General features: G+C 38.1%; 1 protein-coding gene across 4 annotated transcripts in view; it reads right to left on the bottom strand.

The window, feature by feature from the left end:
- PEAK1 (pseudopodium enriched atypical kinase 1) overlaps positions 1-26,371 on the bottom strand; it is a 309,411-nt gene that overhangs the window by 225,222 nt on the left and 57,818 nt on the right. The window contains exon 3 of one of the 4 annotated variants that reach the window (XM_045070737.1): positions 15,919-16,005. The exons of the other annotated variants lie outside the window; for them this stretch is intronic. The gene's annotated coding sequence lies outside the window, so the exon portion shown is untranslated. The remainder of the gene's footprint in view (positions 1-15,918; positions 16,006-26,371) is intronic. 4 annotated transcript variants of the gene reach the window in all.

Consider the following 26,371-nt stretch of genomic DNA (forward strand, 5'->3'; position numbering starts at 1 on the left):
AGCAAGTCAATAATATAGGTAGTCTTATTGATGAGCAAATTGAGGCTCTGACAGCTATTCATTCAACTAACTACTCAGTGGCAGAGCTGGAACTCAACCTGGGTCTGAATAGCAGGTTCTTTTCTTTCCAGTGACATATACAATTCATACAGAAGTAATTAAGAAGTTCTGAAAGCATAAACATTATAGGCAAGACAGTTGTTTTTGAAGCAACAGAATTATTTCCACCTAAGTATTCAGGAAGCAACACTGGCTTTAGATCATCAGAAAACAACTAAATAGGGGCGCCTGGGTGGCTCATTGGGTTAAACCTCTGCCTTTGGCTCAGGTCATGATCTCAGGGTACTGGGATCGAGCCCTGAGTCAGGCTCTCTGCTCAGCAGGGAGCCTGGTTCCCTCTCTCTTTGCCTGCCTCTCTGCCTACTAGTGATCTCTGTCAAATAAATAAATAAAATCTTTAAAAAACCCCCAAAACTAAATATCTACATTCCAATTGGGCAAACAAACAAATAAACAAAAAACCAAGTCATACATAACAACAGGTATTTACCACACAAGTTGCTCAGTAGGTATAGAAAGATACAGAAGGTATACAGAAGGTATAGACAATTTTTTAGACTACAAAAACTACTCTCATATGGTAAACTTTCTCAGAATGTAACATGGAAGAGAAAATTTTTCTCTTTTCCTATAAAAGAAGAAAGAAATCACATTTATTTTAATTAATTGACTAAAGTAGAGCCACAATGTAATTCTGCTGTTTCTGAAACTGGTAGTACCTCAAAACGAGTGTGCCTATGGATTTGCAATTTACCAGTAAAGCATGATTTCAAACCAAAATATAAATCAAAACAAAATTTTACCTTAGCCAATGTGCTGCTAATATTACTTGGGAAGGTACTCTCAAAGCAAAAAGCCCAAATTTCCATTTTCCATTTAGAAGACTAAACACTGCCAATGCAAGGGCTATTATTTTCAACTAATACAAAACTCAAGTTATGCTTCCAGATAATGAGAATTTTGTTGACTTATCATTTAAAAATTCAATCACCCAGATTATCTATAGCCAAATCCAAACTCTAATCTGAATTTCTTTTTTCCCCTCTCTGCCAGCCGGCACACTCTGGAACACTACAACTCTCACTGCGGTTAGACTGAATTGGTATAATCAAGAAAACCAGAAAGTTAAGTCAGGAAAGAAAATTCATAGTACCACATTCTAATCATTTGTACAAATGATTTTCAGGAAATCAGCAATACAACTCACATTCAATAGTAAAGATGACTGAGGCATAGCCATTCTACTGATCTACACTGCACAGTTTTTTGTCACTGAGCTATCCTGCATCAGTAATGAAGTAAGAAGAGCAGAACACAGAAGTAAAAATGTAATCTTCGGCATTAACTTTAACAATGATGTAATAAAACAGGTTTCTAAAGTTTATCTCACCAGAATGATAGGGCAAATGTTGAATACAATCCTCTCTACCTTGAAAAAGGTGAATTTCCTTCCTCAATCAGTTTCACTAGTAAATTAACATCTTAGTTCTAATTTTTTTTTTATGTTTTTATTTTTTATTTTTTATTTTTTTTATTTTTTATTTTTTTTTTAATTTTTTATTTTTTATAAACATATATTTTTATCCCCAGGGGTACAGGTCTTAGTTCTAATTTAAAGGTTGGGCCTACTCTCCATCTGATTTACTAGACAGAGGGAATGCCTAACACTAAAAGGAAAGAAACATAATTCTTCAAACCTTAAATGCATACAATACTTTGAAATCAGAGGGGAAAACACAGTTTTTAAGCAGAAGTCAGTTTTATATTTTTTTCTTATTTTAAAAGTAATAGTTACAGAAAATTTGGAAAACCCAAAGGCATACAAAGAAAATACAAATCATCAGCAATCCCACCAGAGATAACTATTTACATGTTGATACATATATTCAATTATTTCTTCAAATAAGAGTTTGTGGCTATGTGCTATAAATTAGGAATCAAACCACTTCTCATCACTGGTCCAAGCTACCATCATGTCTTGAGAGGGTTATTATAATAGCCTCTGATCTCCGTGCTCCATTCCTGATCCTCTCCACTCTATTCTACACAAAACAGCAAAACAATTCTTTTAAATGCCAGTCATATTTCATTCCTTTATCAAAACCCAACAGTGGCTTCCAATCTCAAAGCAAATGGCCCATTTGACCACAGTAATGGCCCTCCATTTTCACCACCAACCTTTGTCTCCTCCTTACCTTATTTCCCACACACTTTCTCCATTGATTTATCTGCATCAACTGCACTAACCTTCATGGCTGTGCTGGAACACACACACATCTCTACCTCAAGTCTTCTGACTTACAATTACCTCCACCACGAATACTTTCCACCAGATATAAACATTGCTTCTTCTTAGCTTTTTTTTTTTTTTTCCAAATTTCGTTTTTCAGACTTCTCTGACCCACTTCATATAAAATTGCAAACTTCCCCCTTCTCTTCCCTTGGTATGCCCTATCTACCTTATCCTGTCATACTCTTCTCTAAAGCACTTATCACTAATTGAAAAATTATTTATTTGTTGTTCTGCCTTTCCTGACCAGACTATAAATTCTGTGTAGGCAAAGAAATGGTCATTTTAATTTTATGTTTTCCCCATGCAGTGCTCTATCTCTAGGTTCTAGAACAATGCCTGGGTTGTCACTAAGTATTTGTGAGTGAATGACTGAAAAACTACGAAAGTAACTAGGACTAGAGTGTGCCTAAAGTGAATATTCAGCTTTTATGATTTACTACTATCTGTTAAAGCATTCCTAATTTTTGAACAGTATTCCATTATAGATATATACTATAATAAATTCAATCAATTTTCTATTTTAAATATTTAGGTTGTTTCTGAATTTCTAGTATAATAAATATCCTTCTCTACACACCAAATACCCTAGAATATATATTTTTCTGCACAGCTCTGATAGTTTCTTTAGTATGATTATTTTAAGTAAGATTGTTGGGTCAGAAGGTACATAGATCACAAATCCTTTTTTCCCCCTTCTATACTGTCCTAAAGAATGGTTCTATCAATTTATTCTACACCTAGTGATATAAGACCATATTTCTCCTCACCAATAAAGAGTTTTTGGGTCTTTTTATCAAAACACAAGAGCTGATTATGTTTCCTGAGCCTAAAAAGTAAGACTGGGTCTCTCAGTTAGTTAAGAGTCTGCCTTTGGCTCAGGTCATGATCCCAGGGTCCTGGGACCAAGCCCTGCATCAGGCTCTCTGCTCGGCAGGGAGCCTGATTTCCTTCCTCTTTCTCTGCCTGCCTCTGCTTACTTGTGATCTCTGTCAAATAAATAAATAAAATCTTTTAAAAAAATGTGTTTGACTCTTACTAAGTTTTTTTCCTAATAGAAAAGCTTGAGGAAAACATAAATTCTATTAGTTAATGACAGTGGCTGTTTCTAAGTATCATCTTCCATATTGGCATCTATTCTCAAATAGATTTATTTGAAGAGGTAAATATTCACTTGGATTTATAAACTCTAGGGTGGTTTTTTTTCCCCCCAATGTAGCTGCTAACTAGAATACTCAAAAAATTTGATCTCAATATATTTACTTGGTTCAAATAGGTTTTCAAGCAATAATTTTCTTCCATTTTTAGGTCAATCAAAGTATCACCTATGAATAACAATTTACTTTCTTTTTCTAATGATTATGCCCCACCATGCAGTCTTTTGGGTCCTGACTACCTTTAGTCCTAGAAGAACAACTCCCATCTTGCTGGCCTTCTACCTGCTCTTCCTGCTTGTTTTTATTCCTCAGAAACAGAGGACATTTAGTGGGATTTACTCAGCATCTCTTCTACTTAGAGCCCAGGCAGTCACCTCTTTCATGGGAGAATTTAGAGGTTGCCTCTCTGTGCCACCATCAATTCAGTTTCTTTCATAATGTTGTTAGCAGAAATGCCTCCAAATTTGAAAAGTCCAGAAGAATATACTTTCATATTTCTCATTAATTTTGAGTCAGTAATGTTTTCTATTATTTATCTGAAAATGCATATGCTCTCTTTCTGAAATTCCTATTATTTGTACATTTTATCTTCTGACTTTTCCTCCATTTGTCTTATTTTCCAATAATTTTTATTTCCCCAACTTTTGCCTTTATACTTTGGAAAATATTTCACAAGTTTGTCTTTCTCACTGTCTAATTTTCTATTCACTGCATCCATCGCAGATTTTTTTAAAAAGATTTTATTTATTTATTTGACAGAGCGAGATCATAAGTAGGCAGAGAGGCAGGCAGAGAGAGAGAGGAGGAAGCAGGCTCCCTGCCAAGCAGAGAGCCCGATGTGGGACTCGATCCCAGGACCCTGAGATCATGACCTAAGCCGAAGGCAGAGGCTTAACCCACTGAGCCACCCAGGCGCCCTCCTAGCAGATTTTAATTTGGTAACTATATTTTCCATCCCTTACAATCCCATCAGATTGCTCTCTTCTTGTAACTGCTATTCAGCTTTCACGGCTTTTAATGACTGGATCTTTTTTTGGAACACAAACCTCACTAGATTACTAATTGGGAGATTAAGCGATCTGGGGAGAGTGGATAGGCACCTTCCAGGGGGGTACTAGCCGCAAACTCTGGGTCTCTGAACACTATTTGTACTAAGTACAAATACTTCTGGTCTAAGAGGCAAGAGAGAAATTTAAATATTGTGATTTGTGAGACCACTCATCAAGATGTTGCCCCTCCAAGTTAATATATTTTTTAACTTATTGGGTATATTTTATTTTTATTATTATTTTTTTAAGTAATCTCTACAACATGGGTATAGAGATCAAGAATTGCATGCTCTACTGATTGAACCGGCCAGATGTCCCTGTCCCTCCCAGGTTAGGAGTTCTCTTACCTTGGAGAACTGCCTACCAAAAATTATCCTGCGTGTTTTGGCATATGAGCAGCCTCAAGCTCTAGTTTCTAAGACATATCCAAGTTTCTTCCCACCTATTTATTTAGCTACTGGTCTTTTCAACTGGAATTGAGTAAAGATTGGGAAATGTGTTTTGTCTGCTATTTTGCCTAACACTATTATCTGTATTCTTGCCATTATACATCACACTGGCTCTTACTACATTTAATTAATTCATACTTCTAGGTAGTATTTTCTGATTTCCACTTTACCAATTCAAAGGGACTTATAACATGCCTCCCAATCATTACACTGTAGAATGCAAACACCACACTAACAACATTGCTCCCTAGGGAATCTTTTACCAAGGCAGGTAGGATGATGGACTGGTGGGACCCTGAACGGTCACAATTTATAGACCAGGTACCTATAAGTCTTGGTTTTATTTTACGTTATTTTTATCTTTTTTTTTTTCCTAAGAATGAGAGAGAGAGACAGAGCATGTGCTCAGTGGGGAGAAGCAGAGGGAGAGAGAGAAACAGAATCTTTAGAAGGCTCCATATCCAGCACAGTGCCTGACTGGGCGGGGGGGTCAACCTCATGACCCAAGACAAAATCAAATGTTGGACGCTTAAGCAACTGAGCCACTCAGGCACCCCATAAGTCTTAATTTTAGAAAGAAAGGTAGAAAGAATAACAGTGACCCAAGGAGGGCTGCTATAACCAGAATCAACTTCTCACAGAAGAAGCAAAGAGATCACCCCTAAAAGATAACCACAAAGTACTGTACACTTTTGTCCCACAATCAAAGAGCTTTAGGTGCAGATTCTGTCTCACTCACATTTGTATTACAAGAACCATGCTAGGCACAAAGAATCTAATATTCACAGCTTGCTGAGCTAAACAGACTGAGTTATTTGGCAGTGAGGGCTCACCCTTATATTCTCTCATAAAAAAACCTCCCTTTATAGAGACCACTATCAGGAACCAAGGCAGCTTTTCCATTCATGAGTACCTTTTCAGTAGAGGGCTGATAGTAAACTACTTTGGTTTTACTTTATTCATAGTTTATCAGTTCATGTCCATCAAAGCAACTCTTCAGGCAAGTTTGGTTGCCAAGTTGCTTACGGGGAAAATGGTCTGAATCTTCATGTACAGCTCTAAAAAGTATAACCTGGTTGTTCTATAGAACAATTTGGCAATACTTAGTAAACTTTGTAATGGACTCCCAACAACCCACCAATACCACTCCTCAGCATATATCTCCATTAAATAAAATAAAGACTATTATTGCAGCGTTGTTTATAGTACATAAATGTCACTAGGGGAGTATATAAGTAAGATGCATATGGAGTATGCCTGGATAAGAGCATGCACATGATAGAAAACTCTACAGCTGTTAGAAGTAATGAACCAGAATTACACACAGCAACAAAGATAGATCATTTAAATATAGGGCTGAATTTAAAAAGATAATGTAAAATGAGATGTACAGCCAAAGGCTATTTATGAAAATTAAAAACTTATGCACAGAAAACACTACATATCTTCCAAAGATACACAAATATCTGGAGACATATACTAACTAGATTGGAATGGGTATTTATGAGAGGAAGCAAAATGAGTAGCGATAGGTAAATAGAAAGATGAAGACAACAAAATAACAAGTCAAGAGATGGGTCTAGCCCTCAGAATGCCAGCAGTGAGAAACATGATTCTATACTCCTGAAGTGTGGGAAACAGGGGAATAAAGGACATTCAAAGAAAATCAAATGGGACAAGACAATACAGTCATGAGAGCTCTACTTTAAAAAAAAGAAAAAGAAAAAGAAACTGTTCTATATATGCTAAGACAAAAGTAGTATCACTAACTTTTTAAGAAGCCAGGAGTATTTCACTTAAGAGAAAAAAAATTTCAGTAAATATTGATTTTTAAAAATCAAGAAATGGGGGTGGCATGGGTGACTTAGTCAGTTAAGGCCTGCCTTCAGCCCAGGTCATGATCCCAGAATCCTGGGATTGAGCCCTGCATCAGGCTCCCTTCTTAGCGGGGAGGACGCTTCTCCCTCTCCCTCTCCCTCCTGCTCCGCTTCCTTGTGTTCTATCAAATAAATAAATAAAATCTCTAAATATAAAATAATAAAATCTCTAAAAATAAAAAATTAATAAAAATAAAATAAAATCAAGAAAGAATAATCACTGAGATTATAACCAATAACCTAAAGTAAGTACATAACCTAACTCAGAATTTGACTATTTGTCTGAAATTAATAGGTCTATAACATTCTGAGATTAATCTGTGTACATCATCTGTAATATAAAGACCTTGAATGTAAAATCCCAAACAGAAAATACACTATACTCTGGCACAGAAAATCTATACTAACTCAATTTTTAATCTATTCCCTTATCTTAGAGATCATGTTACAAAACATTTGCTAGGACCAATTCCTGAATAAGATGGTACCTAAAACCATGGCATCACATAAAAAATGAAACTATAGAAAATTTAGAAGAAAAAGTCATTTTTCAGTGCCCCTTTATTAGTACAGCACCAATATGAACAGTTTTAATAGAAGAGGGGTGAGGAGACAAAACCTGGAACATGTTTCATCCTTGAAGAGGACACAAGGGGAGAAACCATTTCAGCATTTCATGCAAGAGTTGAGTTGGAAGAGCAGGGGCTTGAAGGTCACTTCTCTTGGCATATTAGGCTGTTCTCATTAAATTACAACCGAATCTGCCAATGATGGTTTACAACATAATAGATTTTTCAAGATGTCAATAGAAAAATAATCTGGATTGGAAATATCATTATACAGCTTTCTGGAACCTATAATAAATGATCCTGGGGGAAAAGGGAGGTCATTATTTTTCAAATGTGCACAAACAGTAGAAATTCAAATTGTTTTTTGTTTTTTGTTTTTTTATTTTTGTTTTTTGCTACAGAACTCAAAACTATACACCAGTTAAAGGTTATAAAATGAGCAATAATAATCAAATCAACAGTGACATGTTAGTGTGTACAATTAACACAGTAGACAATGGGAGTACCTTCTCTAAAGATCGCAATCTTGTATGGTACAGACTTAATGTAGGCCATAAAACATTCTACAAAGAATTGACAGTTTCTGCTTATACTGGGTGAAACTGGCTGATAGATCAGCATATATAATTAGGTTCAACCTTCCTTCCCCCTACAGGAATCAAGTCAATTTCCGCAAGCTAGGAGAGGAAGCTAGCTACACCTTTACCTCCAGCCTGAATTGTAGAGATCTTCTGATTAAACCTACAAATGGTGGTGTTCTCTTCAGAAACTGGTGGTTATAGTAAAGGAAACCCACAACTTAAAAAGAGCCCTCAGAAAGATATCTATAAAAGGTAGGCTCACCAAATAGCAGCACAGTTTAAATAATTAAGTTTCTCTAGTTTCTTTGGTATCCTTAACAGGGCAGCTGCAAAACACCCTACCAATGATCTAATAAACCTGTGTGTGCATTCTAAAAAGCCCCCTCAAACACACACCAAAAAATTTTCCTAAAATAAAAAAATAGCACCTTACATATTAATTTAGTAAGACTGCTAAAAAACATGCCGCAATATAGATATTAAAGATACAATATTCCAGCATTGAAAAATTTAACCCTTAGATCAGAACTAAATTTATTTGTGCTAATAGGGCAAACCAAGGTAAAATTAGAACTTATAATAAATTCTCTAATATTATATACCTCTCAATTAACATATTCTTTCCTATAGTTAAAAAAATCCTCTTAATCATAAAATCAATGCAGTTTTGAAATAAACAAGTTGATAAAGTATATGTACTATACATAATGTTAATGTGATATTTTAAAAACTTGAAAAATAATCCCAATTATACACAGTATTATATGATATAATGTATACACTATTGTATATATGGTATGCTATATAAATAATATTTAACAGTACCATATGATACATAAATATTTAATAAACTATAAAAACATTGCATGGATTTGAAAAATACCAAATTGATAGAATTGATTACTTCCTAGAAGAGGGATAAGATTAGGAGGAATTTACAGGGGTTTCAACTTGATTTTAAATTTAATGTAGATTTATAAGGTAAAATGTTAATGTTTTATAAGGCCATTTGCTAGGTACTTTATATATGGGTCCTTATACTAGTTTTCATATCACTCTGTATTTGTGAAATATTTTCAAATTTTTAAAAAATTTGAAATTTACACAAAATTAACTCAAAAGGGATCAAAAACTTAAATGTAAAACACAAAACTGCAAACTTCTGGAAGATGACACTAAAAACAAAACAAAAACTAGGTGACCTTGGGTTGGTGACAAGTTTTTAGATAAACACCAAAAGCTTGACCCAAGAAATTAAGGAACGTCATTAAAATTAAAAACTTCCGGGGTACCTGGGTGGCTCAGGGGTTAAGCCTCTGCCTTCGGCTCAGGTCATGATCCCAGGATGTTGGGATCGAGCCCCGCATCGCATCGGGCTCTCTGCTCAGCAGAGAGCCTGCTTCCTCCCCGCAACTCCCTCTCTGCCTGCCTCTCTGCCTACTTGTGGTCTCTGCCTGTCAAATAAATAAGTAAAAAAAAATAAGTAAAAATAAGTAAAATAAGTAAGTAATAAATAAGTAAGTAAATAAATAAAGAAATAAGTTAAAAAAACTTTTTTAAACTTCCACTCTACAAAAGACATGGTTAATGGAAAGACAAGCTACATAGTGGGAAAAAAATATCTGCAAAAGACATATCTGATAAAGCACTGTTGGGACACATCCATGGCTCAGTCAGTTAAGTGACTGACTCTTGGATTCTACTCAGGTCATTGTCTCAGGATCATGAGATCAAGCCCTGAGTCAGGATCCATGCTGGGCATGGAACATGCTTAAGATTCTGTCCTCCTTCTGCTCCTCTCCCTGCCTCTCTCTCTAAAAACAAAAACAAAAACAAAAACACTGTTATCCAAATATACAAAGAACTCTCACACTCAACAATAACAAAAACATGATTAAAAACTAAACAAAAAGGGCATCTGTCTGGCTCAGCTGATGGAGCATGCAACTCCTGACCTCTAAGTCTTGAGTTCAAGTCTCATGTTGGATGTAAATATTACTTTAAAAAAAGAGAAAAAGTGGATATGGCTAGTTTCAGCTCAGGTCATGATCTCAGGATCATGAGATGGAGGAAGGCATGGGGCTTTTTTTTCTACACAGAATCCACTTGAGCAGCTCCTTCTTGTCCCTCTGCCTCTCCCCCTGCATGCACATGGGCTCTCTCTCTCTCAAATAAATAAATATTTCTTAAAAATACTTTAAAAGAAGTGGACAACAGATCTGAACAAACAGCTAACCAAAAAAGATTTAAGGACAGAATATAAACATATGAAAAGATGCTCAACATCAAATGCCATTAGGGAACTTCAAATCAGAATAACAAGAGGGATGCCTGGGTGGCTCAGTCAGTTAAGCATCCAACTCTTGGTTTTGGCTCAGGTCATGGACTTGGGGTCTTGAAATCAAGCCCCACATTCAGTTCCACACTAAGCGTGGCATCCACTTGAGATTCTCTCTCTTCCTCTCCCTCTGCTCCTCTAGCCCCTGCTCATATGCACACTCTCTCTCTCTTAGGAAAAGAAAAGATACCACACTACATACATTTTAGAATGGCTAAAATTCAAAACATTGACAACCCCAAATGCTGCCAAGGATGTGGGGCAACAGGAGCTCTCATTCATTTTAGTGGGAATGCAAAATGGTAAGCTACTTTGCAAAAACAGTTTGTCAGCTTCTTACAAAGCGAAATTTAGTCTTACTATATGATCCAAAATCAGGCTATGATTTGAGAACAAATGTCCACAGAAAAATCTGCACATGAGTGTTAATAGCAACTTTATTCATAATTGCCAAAACTCAGAAGCAATCACAATATCCTTCAACTGCTGAATGCATAAATTGTAATAAATCCACACAGTGGAATATTATACAGCAATAAAAAGGACATATCAAGCTGCATAAAGACATGACAGAAACTTAAAAGCATAATACTAAGTGAAATAAGTCAGTCTGAAAAGACTACATCATATATGAGTCCAACTATTTGGCAGTCTGAAAAGACAAAACTACAGAGATGGTGAAAAGATGAGGGTAGTGTTAGGAGTACGGGAGCAAGTGGAGGAGGGATGAATAAGTGGAACATGGGATTTACTGATCACTGAAACTATTCTGTATGAAACTGTAATGATAGACCCATGACATTATGAATTTGTCAAAAGTCATGAAACTGTACAACATAAAGAATGAACCTTAAAGCAGACTATGAACTTTATAATAATATATTAATATTAGTTAATTAATTATAACAAATATTCTATTTCAACCCTAAATAAGTGTACTGCAAAGTTCAATTCCAGCACTAACCACCCAGAGGTACTACAGCATCCACAAGTACAAAGGGCATTATTTCAAACAAGACTGCATTTATTTAATTTTATTTTTTTAAAAGATTTATTTATTTATTTATATGACAGAGAGAGAGAGATCACAAGTAGGCAGAGAGGCAGGCAGAGAGAGAGGAGGAAGCAGGCTCCCCGCTGAGCAGAGAGCCCTATGCGGGGCTCGATCCCAGGACCCTGAGATCATGGCCTGAGCTGAAGGAAGCAGCTTAAGCCACTGAGCCACCCAGGCGCCCCAAGACTGCATTTATTTTAAATGCCAGCTGTACTTCAGGGGTCCCCAGGCCACCAGCATTTCCAATCAAATGACCATAAATTCAGGGATTCCTATGCTCTTCAGTTTGATAATTTGCTGGGACAACTCACAGAACTCAGGAAAGCATTATACATATAATTGTAGTTTTATTATAGAGGAAACACACAGGCAGGGTCTGAGGTGGAGGGTGGAGGTCCCCAAATGAAGGATTTCCATGCCCTCTCCCCATGAGTCCATGTGTTGTCCTCCCAGTATATCAGTATATTCACCAATTAGGAGGTCTCCTTTGGTATCCAGAGCTCTTATTTGGATTTCATTAAATGATCATGAATTATTAAATCACAGGATGATCACATGACTGAACTCCATCTCCAAATCTTATCCACCTCCGATGAGGTCAGACTGGCCTGAGGTCCCAAGCTGCTAATTATATGGTTGCTATTTCCGGTGACCAGACCCCGTCCTGTAGCTATCTAGGGATCCACCATAAGTCAGTAGCACAACAGTAGCACAACAAACACACAGCTCATTCATCCAAAACCTAAGTTAATACTCTCATAGAAGAAACTTCTGATTCAAAGCACAATTTAATGACACAAACTTTTAGTTTCATGAAAGGCCAGAGATTATAAAGCAATGAACAGAAGGGAGTATTGATCAGAAGGTGACTTTTATGGGGAGCACAATTAGCTCAAATTCTGAAAATAAACTTTATCAAAAAGGAGAAAAGCAGGCCTGTGAGTCAAGATGGTAGAGGAGTAGCAGACTGAGTTGACATCAGGTCACAGAAGTCCCGTTAGATAGTTATCAAACCATTCCGAACACCTACAAACCCAACAAGAGATCGAAGAGAAGAAGAGCAATTGTAGAAACAGAAAATCACCACTTTCTGAAAGATAGGACTTGTGGAGAAGTGAAGCCGAAGGGGTGGAAAGATAGACCACGAGAGGAGGGGCCGGCTCCCAGCAAGCGTCAGACGGCGGAGCACAAAATTCGAACATTTAAATGTCTGCTCCACTGAGGGACATTGCTCCAGAGGCTAAGCAGGGATGGAGCCCTCGCAGGAACAGTGTGGTCTCAGGTCCCGCAGGATCACAGAAGGATCGGGGTATCTGAGTGTAACAGAGCTCACAGGTATTAGAGAGGGAAAGCGAGCTACAGAGAAGGAGCCGTGGAGTGAGCTCTCAGTTTGGGATTACCGTAAACTGTGAACCACGGCACAGTTAGGTCACTGCTCTTCGAGCAGGGACCCCAAAAGTGGCAGATCCAGGGAGACTCGCTTCCTCCTCCAGGGGGAGCAGCACAGAATGCATGGAAGGAATCTGATGGATTTGGAGACTCCAAACAGAGCCATGTGCCAGAGACATAAATGCTCGATCACAGGCCAGGTGAGCTCAGAGCATGCCGGCGACCAGGGAGATGGGAGTGATTGATGGCTTTTCTCCGAGGGCCCACTGAGGAGAGGGGCCCCAAGCTCTCAGCTCCTCCAGCCGGAGATTGGAAGACCGCCATTTCATTATCCTCCAGAGCTCTATGGAAAGAGTTCAGGGAACAAAAGCTCCCCAGAGCGTACCCCAGCATATTACTTAGCCCGGGGCCCTAGCAAGGGCAGTGCAATTCTGCGTTGGGCAAAGATCAGCTGCATTTCTATACATGAACAGCAAGACAGAAGAAAGAGAAATTAAGGAGTCAATCCCATTTACAATTGCACCCAAAACCATAAGATACCTAAGAATAAACCTAACCACAGAGGCAAAGAATCTGTACTCAGAAAACTATAAAGTACTCATGAAAGAAATTGAGGAAGACACAAAGAAATGGAAAAATATTCCACGCTCATGGATTGGAAGAACAAATATTGTGAAAATGTCTATGCCACCCAAGCAATCTACACATCTAATGCAATCCCTATCAAAATACCATCCATTTTTTTTTCAAAGAAATGGAACAAACAATCCTAAAATTTATATAGAACCAGAAAAGACCTTGAATAGTCAGAGGAATGTTGAAAAAGAAAGCCAAAGTTGGTGGCATCACAATTCCAGACTTCAAGCTCTATTAATTACAAAGCTGTCATCATCAAGATAGTATGGTACTGGCACAAAAACAGACACATAGATCAATGGAACAGAATAGAGAGCCCAGAAATAGACCCTCAACTCTATGGTCAACTAATCTTCAACAAAGCAGGAAATAATGTCGAATGGTTTTAAAAAGAGTCTCTTCAACAAACGGTGTTGGGAAAATTGGACAGTCACATGCAGAAAAATGAAACTGGACCATTTCCTTACACCACACACAAAGATACAGTCCAAATGGATGAAAGACCTCAATGTGAGACAGGAATCCATCGAAATCCTTGAGGAGAAAATAGGCAGCAACCTCTTCAACCTCAGCCACAGCAACTTCTTCCTGGAAATATCGCCAAAGGCAAGGGAAGCAAGGGCAAAAATGAACTATTGGGACTTTATCAAAATCAAAAGCTTTTGCACAGCAAAGGAAACAGTCAACAAAAACAAAAGACCAAAAAAAAAAAAAAAGACAACTGACAGAATGGGAGAAGATATTTGCAAATGACATATCAGATAAAGGGCTAGTGTCCAAAATCTATAAAGAAGTTACTAAACTCAACAACACCCAAAGAACAGATAATCCAATGAAGAAATGGGCAAAGGACACGAACAGACATTTCTGCAAAGGAGACATCCAGATGGCCAACAGACACATGAAAAAGTGCTCCACATCACTCGGCATCAGGGAAATACAAATCAAAACCACCATGAGATACCACCTCACACCAGTCAGAATAGCTAAAATTAACAAGTCAGGAAATGACAGATGCGGGTAAGGATGTGGAGAAAGGGAAACCCTCTTACACTGTTGGTGGGAATGCAAGCTGATGCAGCCACTCTGGAAAACAGCATGGAGGTTCCTCAAAAAGTTGAAAATAGAGCTACCCTATGACCCAGCAATTGCACTACTGGGTATTTACCCTAAAGGTACAAATATGGTGATCTGAGGGGCATGTGCACCCGAGTGTTTATAGCAGCAACGTCCACAACAGCCAAACTATGGAAAGAAACTAGATGTCCATCAGCAGATGAATGGATAAAGAAGAGGTGGTATATATATACACAATGGAATACTATGCAGCCATCAAAAGATATGAAATCTTGCCTTTTGCGATGATGTGGATGGAACTAGAGAGTATCATGCTGAGCGAAATAAGTCAATCAGAGAAAGACGATTATCCTATGATCTCCCTGATATGAGGAATCTGAGCAGCAACGTGAGGGGCTTGGGGAGTAGGAAAGGAAAAAAATGAAACAAGATGGGATCGGGAGGGAGACAAATAATAAGTGACTCTTAATCTCACAAAACAAACTGAAGGTTACCAGGGGGAGGGGAGTAAGGGAGAGAGTTTGGGAGAAGGGGGTGGTATTATGGACATTGGGGAGGGTATGTGCTATGGTGAGTACTGTGAAGTGTGAAAGCCTGACGATTCACAGACCTGTACCCCTGGGGCTAATAATACATTATATGTTAATTTAAAAAAAAAAAAAAAGGAGAAAAGCAGAATGTAATGTTTGCTAACATTGAGGCATACGTGACTACAAAACTCAGAACTAGCATACTATTCATATAAAACCCACTTACATCTATTTTTAAAATGAATATACTGGTTATGGCACATAGAAATGGTTAACATCTTCTATCACTGTCAAGAGCAACACACGCTGAATGAATTAAACAGTTGGTGAATAAAATGGAAAGGAGATCAAGTCACATTCTTTCCAAAACCTGCCCTTTCCACAGGGTTAACTGAAAGAGCAAGGACTCAAAATCTGTGCTATAAACCAAAGCTCTGAGGGTCAAAAATTATATTTTATAGAATTGTCACTTTCCTCACCAACACCAATAAATAAGTTATTAACTCTACCCTTTTGGCATAATAAAGTCATTTCAATAGAACTAAAAGAGCTACAGTTTCAATGTCAACTCTTCTGAAGATAAACACTGCTGCTGTGCCTCAGAATTTAAATTGCTGCAGCAGGTCATTAGTCTGTTCTATCCTGTTGACACATTTCAACTCATTTTATAAACCTAGATTTGTTTCTCTTCTATAATCCTTGAAAAAAATATTTATGGGAAGGCAATTTCATTTTGCTAGGCTGACAGAGACTGTCCCCTGGGGAAGGGGCCAGCTCAAGCGGGACTGAAGCAGCTGTTAGGAGCCAATTTTCATACCTGTTAATTGCATTTGTGACTAGGTGCAGCATCTCACACACATACCTGGCAAGCAGTAGATAAATTGAAACAGTCACATCTCAAGAGTTTGAAAACTAAAAGGCTCTTTCCCCCTTCCTCTGAAGAATTCAACTAGGGAACAGAACAGTAAAGGAAGACAAAAATGTCAAAAGTACATAAACATTAATTGGACCTTCCTGACTACCAAAAAAGAAAACAAAAGAATTTTACAAATAGCTAAGAGAAAAGTATGCCTTCATTTGGTCATTCAACAAGTATTTACTGGAATTCCTACTGTGGCAGACACTGTTCTTAGGTGCTAGCAATATAGGAGTGAACAATGTCCCTGTCCCCATCAGAGAAGATAAAAGAGAAATAAATAACTCTTGCTCAGTCATTAGGTACAAAGACGAAAATAAAACATGGCCATGTAATAAAGAGTGTTGGAGGAATGATCATTTATAGTGAGTGGTCAAGGGAAACCTCTTTGAACAAGGGACATGTAAGCTGAGACTTAAATGTCAAGGAGGACACAGTCAAGCAACAGTCTGAAGGAAGACCATTTCCCCCAGAGGGACAAGTAAAAGACCACCCTGAAGCTGGAATGAACTTGGTATAGGCACAGAACAGAAAAAAAGGCTGAGGTGCCTCATGTTTTGTGAACAGGGTTAAGAATGGCAGCAGATAGCCCCCTCAAATTGCCATAGCCATTTCAAAGTCATCATTTGGAAAGATAAAAATAAAAACTGTGACCAATGAGCTACTCATGGGAACTCACACTTGGACTAGTAATGACCAACAAGAATCTTTCAACAGAAAAAAGAGAAACACAAGTTAAAGAAATGTCCCAGGAGCAGAGGTTTCTGAATCAGGAAGGATCAGCATCAGAGTGATGGTTGAACCAGTGCTGTCAATCACCCCCAAAGCAACAGCGTTCAAAGTAAGACTGCTGTCCAGGACGGGTACACCTGGACGAGGGGACATTTGAGGCTCATAGAGGAAATGTTAAAATGTAGGACTCATAAATGAACTCAAGACAGAAATAAATATTTCTGAATGTGCTTGCCCTAATCCCCGCCTGACCCACTCATTTCAGATAGTCCAAGGATTTCTTTTTTAAAATTTAAATGTAAAAATAGACATAAAACAATAGACAAAAAGCAATACCTTCCTAGAATAGAAATTTTTAGCAATTTTAAAAAATTTTGCCACATGTAACCATCTTCTTGGAATCACAAAATAAATTAGGATTATAAAAACAGAAAAAAAAATTTAGTAAGTACTTAGAGATCACCTGTTTTCCTTCTCTAGCAAGCACAAAACAAACCTTTGGTTTTAGAAGTATAACATTAAATGATGCTCTATTTTAAAAATAAAATAAACCTATTTAAACAGAACAAACCATCTATTTGAAGGACAAACTATATTTTCTATCATTCAAAGATTCCCAACCATATGTACATGTTGTGTAATGCTAACCAGATTTTTGTAATGGTACTATAATGTATAATGTATAATGGTACTATGCTTACTGCTACTAAATAGATGCATTTTTTTCCACAAAAACATTTTGCTAAGACTCTTAACTATTCACCTTAAAAAAAAAAAAAAAGAGGAGTGCCTGGGTGGCTCAGTGGGTTAAACCTCTGCCTTCAGCTCAGGTCATGATCTTGGGGTCCTGGGATTGAGTCCCACATCGGGCTCTCTGCTTGGTGGGGAGCCTGCTTCCCCCTCTCTGTGCCTGCCTCTCTGCCTACTTGTGATCTCTCTCTATATATATATAATTAAATAAATAAAATCTTTAAAAGAGAGAGAGAGAGAATAGGAAAACAATGGAGATCAGAAGTTTGTTTTAGATGAGGTACATGGCAATGTGCCTCTCTATGAGCTACATGTTTAAATTTTAATAAAAAAGAACACTGGCATCAGAGACTACAATCCCACCTCTATCATTTCCTGACCCACAGTCTTCCAGATCAGTAAGATGAGGCTACTACCATCTACTCTCACAACAGAAAGATTAAATAAAATGTAATAAGTGAAGGTTAATGCATTGCAGTATTATTATTGGTAATCATCATAGGGGGAATAAAAGCAAATATATGTTAAAAAAAAAGACAAATAATCTAAATTACAGGTTATAAGAGCTAACCACAATGTAAGTAATACCTCTGGAGTTGAATATACAGGCCAAATTCCTGCTTTACCTATAAAGAACAAAAACTCAGAATTTAAGTGACAAGCCCCATGTCAAAAAGCAGGCAGAAAAGGGGCTAAAATCTTATTTAAATTTCTAAATGTGGTATATATTTACAGAGCACTTTGACGCACTGCAGAGCCAACTAATCTGCATTATAAAATAGTTAATTTGACTGCTGAGAAAGCCCAAGGCTTACCAAAGATAGCCAGCTAGTAGTTCGTGATGAACCACAAGTAAAACCTACAACACTACATACTGTTCTCTTGCTCTTTTTTTTTTTTTTAAGATTTTATTTATTTATTAGGGGTGGGGAGAGTACAGAGGGCAGGAGGAGAGGGAGACTCCCATTGAGCAGGGAGCTAGATGCAGGACTCAATCCCAGGACCCTGGAATCATAACCTGAGCTGAAGGCAGATGCGTAACTGAATGAGCCACACAGGCGCCTATGAATACTGCTTCTCTTAAAATAGTGACTGAAAATCTTTCTCATTCATAACTTGACTTAGGAAAAAAAAAAAGTATGCCTTAGCAAGCAATCATATTTTTTAATTCAGGTAATAATTTTTATTTTTTTAAGATTTTATTTATTTATTTGACAGGGAGAGAGAGACAACGGGAGAGAGAGGTGGGGAGAGAGAGCAAACCCAAGCAGGGGAAGCATCAGAAGGACAGAGAGAAGCAGGCTCCCCACCCAGCAGAGAGCCCAACGTGGGAATCCCAGAACGTGGGATCATGACTTGAGACAGAGGCAGATGCTTAATTATGACTGAGCCACCCAGGTACCCCAATTCATGTAATAATTATTTTTTAAAGTCATACTATAAAGACATAAATGTTTGTATTGTGTTTAAATAGAATCAGTCAGCTTCTTAACATTAAAATGCTCACATCAAAGACAAATCTTTTGATATATTCCCAGATTAAAACCTCTACTGATACAGGCTTAATATAAGGTAGCAAGGATTATTTTTATTGTTTATTCACAGATTATTTAGACAGAACAGCTGGGTTAGTGAGTTGCTGAATATTTTATCATACTCAATCAAGAAGTCTATTGTTTCTATCACTAATGACTCTAATAAACACATCCTTAAAAATTACTTCATCAATCCTTTATTTTCTTTCATGTAGGATTTTCAGGTTAACCCTTAGGTCAATCCGTTCTTGTATTTAAGTCAAGATGATTCATTTTCACAAAATAATTATGTTACAAATACTTCATTATTATTCAGCTAAAGGGAAAGATTGACTGAGAAACTGATGAAAAGAAAGGGATTCATATGGAGATGAGCCAAGTAAACAATACAGTAACTAAGTAACAGTCATACTTACATGTTTCTGGATGTCACTGAGAAAATATACAACTGCTTTAAAAAGGATCAAGCTTTGCAGCAAGATTTCTAGGTTTAACAAGAGAACATGACACAGCAATGCAGGAAGTCAGAGCTCAGCCACCATGATGGTTTTCAGATCATTTATACAAATATAGTGAGAGCATTTTCTCTATTCCAAAGAGGCCTCCGTCAAAAGTCACTTTCAAAGATATGAAAATGCAGGTCCACATGCATAAAAGTAATTTCTGAGTCTTGCAAATAATAATTGGCAACACTGTGGTTGAGCAGGTGACAGCAGAAGAGAAACACTAAATTAATACACAAATGAGCAGCAACCACTCACATTACTTGCACATGAATGAGAGAAGAATAAATATATAATTTGGGTGGAGATCAAGCACTCTTGAAATAGTCATGGCCAGAGAACACCATCTAATTAACTGCTTAGCTCAGTTCATAAGACTTCACTTGGGCTCAGCAAGGACTGTCACTGAATAGAGAAGAGGGCACAGCCCAAATGTAGCAAGCTATCTGCTGAACTGAGACACACACCATAAAGTATGGTGCCTGTTTTCTGAGCATTTTTAAAACTGCATTTGATAATAAGGTAATTGTGAACTCTTTAGGGAAGCAAAATAAGTAAGTGTGTTAGAAACTCAACTGGAAAACACCCCCAGCTTGTGACAAAGCACACTACATGATTTCTTACAGCTTCCTTGGCCACAGCTCTAAAAGAGCCGTACAACTCAGAATGATCAAGTGGAAGCACCTTATAATAAAGACAGATAAATTCTGTATAACCCATTATTTTTGTATTAAAATTATCTAAAGATAATTTGTATTTGGCTATTACATAGCATAATCAATTACTAGAATTCTTCATTCCTCAATTACCTTGGCCATTCAAGAGTATAAACATATTCTTCTGTTAAGAGCAATTCACACTTAAACTACTCTACTAATTACAATATACTGGACTGCCTGGGTGGCTCAGTTGGTTGAGCATCTGCCTCTTCGATTTCAGCTCAGGCTTCTTGATCTCAGGGTCTGGAGATTCAGCCCCATGCTCAGCAGGGAGTCTGCTTAGGACTCTCTCTCCCTCCACCCCTCCTCTGCTCACTAGCACACATTCTCTCCCTCCCGCTCTCAAATTAATTAAAAACAACAACAATATTCATTCAACACACATATATTGAGCTCTTATTGTGTGCCAGGCACTCTGAGTGGAAATACTTGGAAACACCAAGCTGAATTACATTAGCCCTTGCTTTTGGAGGTAGAAGGTATGGCTTACAGATGTGCAAATATTATATAATGTGTACAAATCACAATGGAAATATAGAAAGGGAAAGGACTTAATTCTTCCTGAGGAAGTGAAAAGAGGCTTGTCAGACAACCTAATTTTTTCACTGAGTGTTATAAGGAGTTTAGTTGATACATTACAGATTGCAAGGAAAGGGAAGCATGACAGATCTACAGCCTGTGCAAAGTTGTATAGTTAGAAAAGAGTACTTGTTTGGCATGGCAACAACATAGTCCAAAATAAATAAAGATGAAATAATAAGCGATCACCAGAATGGGGAACAAAGGATCTTCATTGAAGAAACTGAGGAAGTTCAGACTTTATCCCAAAGAAAATGTGAAGCACTGAAAAGTTTCAAGCAGGAGGGATGCCTGGGTGGCTCATTTGGTTAAGTGTCCAACTCTTGGTTTTGGCTCAGGTCATGATCTCAGGGTCTTGAGATCAGGCCCCACTCAGGCTCTGCACTCAGCACAGAGTCTGCTTGTCCCTCTCCCTCTGCTCCTCCTCTCCCACCCCCACCCCCATCTATCTCTTTTTCTCTCTAATAAATAAAAAAGGTTCCAAGCAGGAATGTGATTGATTTTTGCTTTAGAAAAATCCTTCTGGCCATATGTGATATAACGATTTACAGTGATTTGTTATCATCTGAATGACCAAAATATATTTCTCAAAAATATTTGGTCTTCAGCCCTAGTTCCTGAAAACACTTCAGGCCATAGAAGTGAAATGGATGTCGTATTATTTTTTTTTTAAAGATTTTATTTATTTTATTTGACAGAGAGAGAGATCACAAGTAGGCAGAGAGGCAGGCAGAGACAGAGGGGGAAACAGGCTCCCTGCTGAGCAGAGAGCCTGATGTGGGGCTCGATCCCAGGACACTGAGATCATGACCTGAGCCGAAGGCAGCGGCTTAATCCACTGAGCCACCCAGGCACCCCGGATATCGTATTATTAATGAAGGTGACTTCTGGACCCCACCCAAGGCAGGGATTTGTTGCCAGGAGGACCAACCATGTAATCAGAGCATTGGAACTTTCAATCACCCTCACTCCATCCCAGAGTGGGGAAGGGAGAGGAGCTGGAGGTTGAATCAACCAATGGCCAGTGACTTAGTCAATTGTGACTATGTAATGAAGCCTCCATAAAAACCCAAGAAGACAGCTGTCTTAGTCCTCCTTTTCAGAGAGATTCCATGTTGGGGGGGGGGCAGAATGTTGAGCCAGGCCCCAAGGTCCATGAGGACAGAAGCTCCTTTGTCAGGGACGTCACCTTAGGCAGCTCTTCATATGGACATTGATTCATATACTTTATCATATCCTTTAATAAACTGGTAAATGTAACTATGTGTTTTCCTGTGTTCTGTGAGCTGTTCTAGCAAATTCATTGAACCTAAAGAGGAGGTTGTTGGAACCTACAATATGTACCTGGTTGGTCAGAAGCACAGGTAAGAGCCTGGGGCTTGTGACTGGTGTCTGAATTAGAGGGTGAGGGCAGTCTTGCAGGACTGAACCCTTAACCTATGAAATCTGATGCTATCTCTGAGCTGATGGTGTCAGAATTGAGTTGAATTCTCAGAAATCCTACTCTGAGAATTGCTTGGTGTTGTGTGTGGGAACCCCTGCCCCCAACACTGAAATTTAATCTGAGAACTCTGAAGGACCATATATAGAACAAAAGGAAGGAAACAGGTTTGAGCAATCAAGTTTGGTAGTTCTACTGAAAGATTATTAAGGGGTGCCTGACTGGCTGAGTCAGAGTACTATGTGACTCCTAATCTCGGAGCGGTGAGTGCAAGCCCCACATTGGGTATAGAGATAAATAAATAGAGACTTAAAAAAAGATTATTAAAAATCACTACTACCCTTAGATGAAAGCAACAGATTTAATCCTTATGAGGCCACACCATTCTCTATGTAATGAGTGATACAAAGGTCAAGAGGAAGTATCTTGCTGGGTCTCACCCACAGAGACCACTTTTCACCTACCTAGAACTCCAGAATGCCTAGTTCAAATGACAGAGTCCATTTCTAGAACAAGTCTTCATGCAGATGTGCACCCCCTAGACCTGAAGAGTAGCTAAGAGGAAAGATGGGGGCTATGGAGAGAGCTTGAACATTTTACCACAATAAAAAGATCTATATAATGTATATCTGCAACATTACATATGTTACATATATCGCATATAATTTATATACTTCAAAATATTTTCATTGTGGTAAGATGTATATATAATCATATATGAGTATATACATTTACATATTAGTATGTAAGTACTATATTAATTATATAATATTGTGAATTAGCAATTTCATGACATACTCATGTATAAATGTTTATGTGTGCCTAAAACCTAAGGTTTTTTTATGAATTATAGTACCAACCTGAAGTTTTAAAACTTTTATTGTTTCAAGAAGAACTGAAGTAATTCTTTAACAGAAAAAAAAGAAAAAAAGGTTTCTCCTATAAGATAGAAATACTAAATTCAGGTTCAACTTACTAGAAAGTTAAAGCAACATGAAGATAGATATGCCAACCAGGTGTTGAAAACAGCTTGGTTTAGGGGGGTAAATATCATTTAGTAAAGGATCAATGTGTGGCCAAAGGCAGGTATTTGTTACACATAAATGAGCTACTGTATTCCAGAGCTCTGCTCATTAGTGTACAGAGATGCATTACCCTCACATTAAATAAAGACTCAGTGAGCAAAACACTGTAGCAAGCATCTGTTGGCTAATGACAAAGAAAACCATGGACCCTCTGAGGCCAATTTCCATCCAGCTGTAAGCACGGAAGCAGCACACACAGGCACTGCTTTTCAGTATCACCCTCAAATAACCATGAAAAAGAAGCTCTTTAGCCTTCATGTCACTCTGTGGCAAAAGCAATACAAGTATTAATTACATATGCTAAACAAGGTACTTAGAAAAAGTTAACTCCATATTAGCAGAAATCACATATATAACTGCATTTCATTCTCATTCCACTTTTCTATCATCAGGAGAATGATTGGTCCGAAGAAGGCACTAAACAAAACTGTAAACTAGGCAAAGTTTGTCTTCTTACGTCAGTTACTTTTTCCTGCCAATGCTTCATTACCTTTTTTTTCTCCCCACCCTATTCTCAACGTTCACATATTTCCTCCAGACTTCTGCTAGTTCTGTACACTATACTATACTATACTAGTTCTGCTAGTATACAGAACTTACTCTATGGTGTCCTCCCCCATAGTCTCTGCCTTCCCCTCACCCCAGGCCACAGCAATGTGACTTCTCTTCACACCATAACATTAATCCAAGGGCTCTTCATCTAGAGGCTAGAGGGACTGTGGATAAAACTCAGAAGACCTATGAACTTGGATGAGAAAATACATTATTTCTTTATTTCCTCCAACCTCTAAAATTTCTAATACTATATTTACTAAATTACTATAGGCCTGCTACTATACCTTGTCGTGTATCATGTTAAACAAACACATAATACTTTATTAGTACAATTAGCTTGGTAATAAAACTTTAAGATAGGGGTGGCTAGGCGGCTCAGATCATGATTTCAGGGTCCTGGGATTGAGCCCTGAATCTGGCTCCATGCTCAGTGGGGAGTCTGCTTCTCCCTCTCCCTCTGCCCCTTCCATCCATTTGCACTCTCTTTAGCTCTCTCTCAAATTAAAAACAAAAAAACAAAAACTTTAATATAATTGGTTTCCCTTGTAATCCTATGCATTTCATTTTATCCATCTGCGGCAGACTTTTTCCAAATATGCCGCAAAAATATCTCCCACCCACATGCTCTTCTAATGGTGTAAATTTGTAGCTCACCCACAAAGATATGGAGTCTGATTCCCTTCTTAAATCCAAGCTGGCACTGAACTTGATTGTAACCAAGAGTGTGTGGTAAAGCAACCAGGAGTGACTTCCCAGGTTTGGTTAGGAAAAGTGATGCAGGTTCTGAGACGAGGCTTGGAGCAATTTGTTAAACAGTGATAGTTTCCAGAACAGAATCTGACACGGGGAACTGGAATGCTGCCATAATAAAAATGTAAGACAGGGACACCAGCTGTGGGACTGGGTAGCAGAAATGAACAGGAAGGACCACAAGGATCTTACAGCAAAAATCTGATGAGCATGGAAGAGGCTACTGAGAAGGCCTTAAAGGAGAGGGAGTAAACTGTTACCAGAAGCTGGAGGAAAAAAGACCGTTACAAAAGGGCAGAAAATTTTGCAAAACTGTTGCTTGTGATAAGTCAAAAAAAAAAAAAATGCTGACAATGAACTGTTACTTCTAGCTAAAGTAATTTCCAAGCAGAAAGTCCGAAGTGTCAACTGCTTTCTTTTATATATATATAACATAAGGTGCAGCTGGAGAGATGTGCTAAAGAAGAAAGTCTTCTGTTTTCAAATGGAATTTAGAGGAAATTGAAAGAAACCAGCAATTGCTGCGTTCAAAAATAAAACTATTTTTCATCCACAATCTCTCCCAGCAGAGAATGCTGGAAACAAAAAAAGGTCTGGGGACAAGATCAAATACAGGGTGCTGAAAGGAAAATCTGGTCTCTAGACAGAGATGAAACCAAGGGTGTTGCTGTAAAATCCTTTGTTAACACTCAGTTTCTCCTTCTCAATCTCTTTCTCCCAGTGCCTTTCTCTGTACGTGTCTGCTAAAACTAGATATGCTCAGGGGTTCTGTCCTGAATCCTGAGCAATTCCTTCTTCAACCACTCCCCAAAAACTATTAACCTCAAAATCTTTCTCTCTCAAGCTTCTACCTCTCTCCAAAAACTGCATACAGATCTGCACATCTCCACTTGAATACCTCAGAAAAACCTCAAACTAGATATTTTAAGAAACTATCAATTTCCCATCCCACAACTTCTTTCTGTTTTATGTATTTGCTTATTTATTTATTTATTTAATTATGGCCGGGGGTGGGGGGGTGGCAGAGGGGAAGGCAGAGAGAGACTCCTAAGCAGGTTTCACATGTCATCGTGAGTCTGACACAGGACTCAATCTCACAACCCCAAGATCATGCCCTGAGTTGAAATCAAGAGTTGGACGCTTAACCGACTGAACCACCAGACAGTCCACAAATTCCTTCTAAACCCAAACATGCATTGGAGATAAACAGCTCTGCCCATTTAATTGCCCAATTTTCTTTCCCTACATACTGTTTTCCCCTCAACCAACATCTAATCAATCATCAAGTTATACAGATTCTATCTTCCCCCATACACTGGCTTATTCTAACCATGTCAAAATCTCACTGTGGATATGAGTAGCTACTTTTCTATCTAGAATGCAACTCCTGTTATAAATGCTAACTACTTCACTATGTGTTAATCTAATTCAAAAATATGGAACACCTATTCTATGGCAAATCTGGCAGGACCTATGCCAGGGCTAGGCAAACAAAACTGAGACAGAGAAACCGAACGGACTCTCCTGTTTCTCTGCTAGACCCCATTTTCTCATGCTATCTATCTCACCGTGCATCCGAGTAAACCAAAGCAGCTATGATTCCCCACGGGGGAAGCAAGAAAGTTAACCATTCTCAGAGTTCTACCCTGGGCCCCCACATACCTGATAACATCTGAGAAGAAAGAGATCGTGAGCATGATCCAGGACAATGGCTTCAAACCTCAGTTTGTGCCAATACCCCCTTAACTTC

The sequence above is a fragment of the Mustela putorius genome, unplaced genomic scaffold (genome assembly GCF_011764305.1).
Source record: "Mustela putorius furo isolate JIRA1106 unplaced genomic scaffold, ASM1176430v1.1 tig00003972_pilon_pilon_pilon, whole genome shotgun sequence".
In the NCBI taxonomy this organism is placed as follows: domain Eukaryota; kingdom Metazoa; phylum Chordata; class Mammalia; order Carnivora; family Mustelidae; genus Mustela; species Mustela putorius.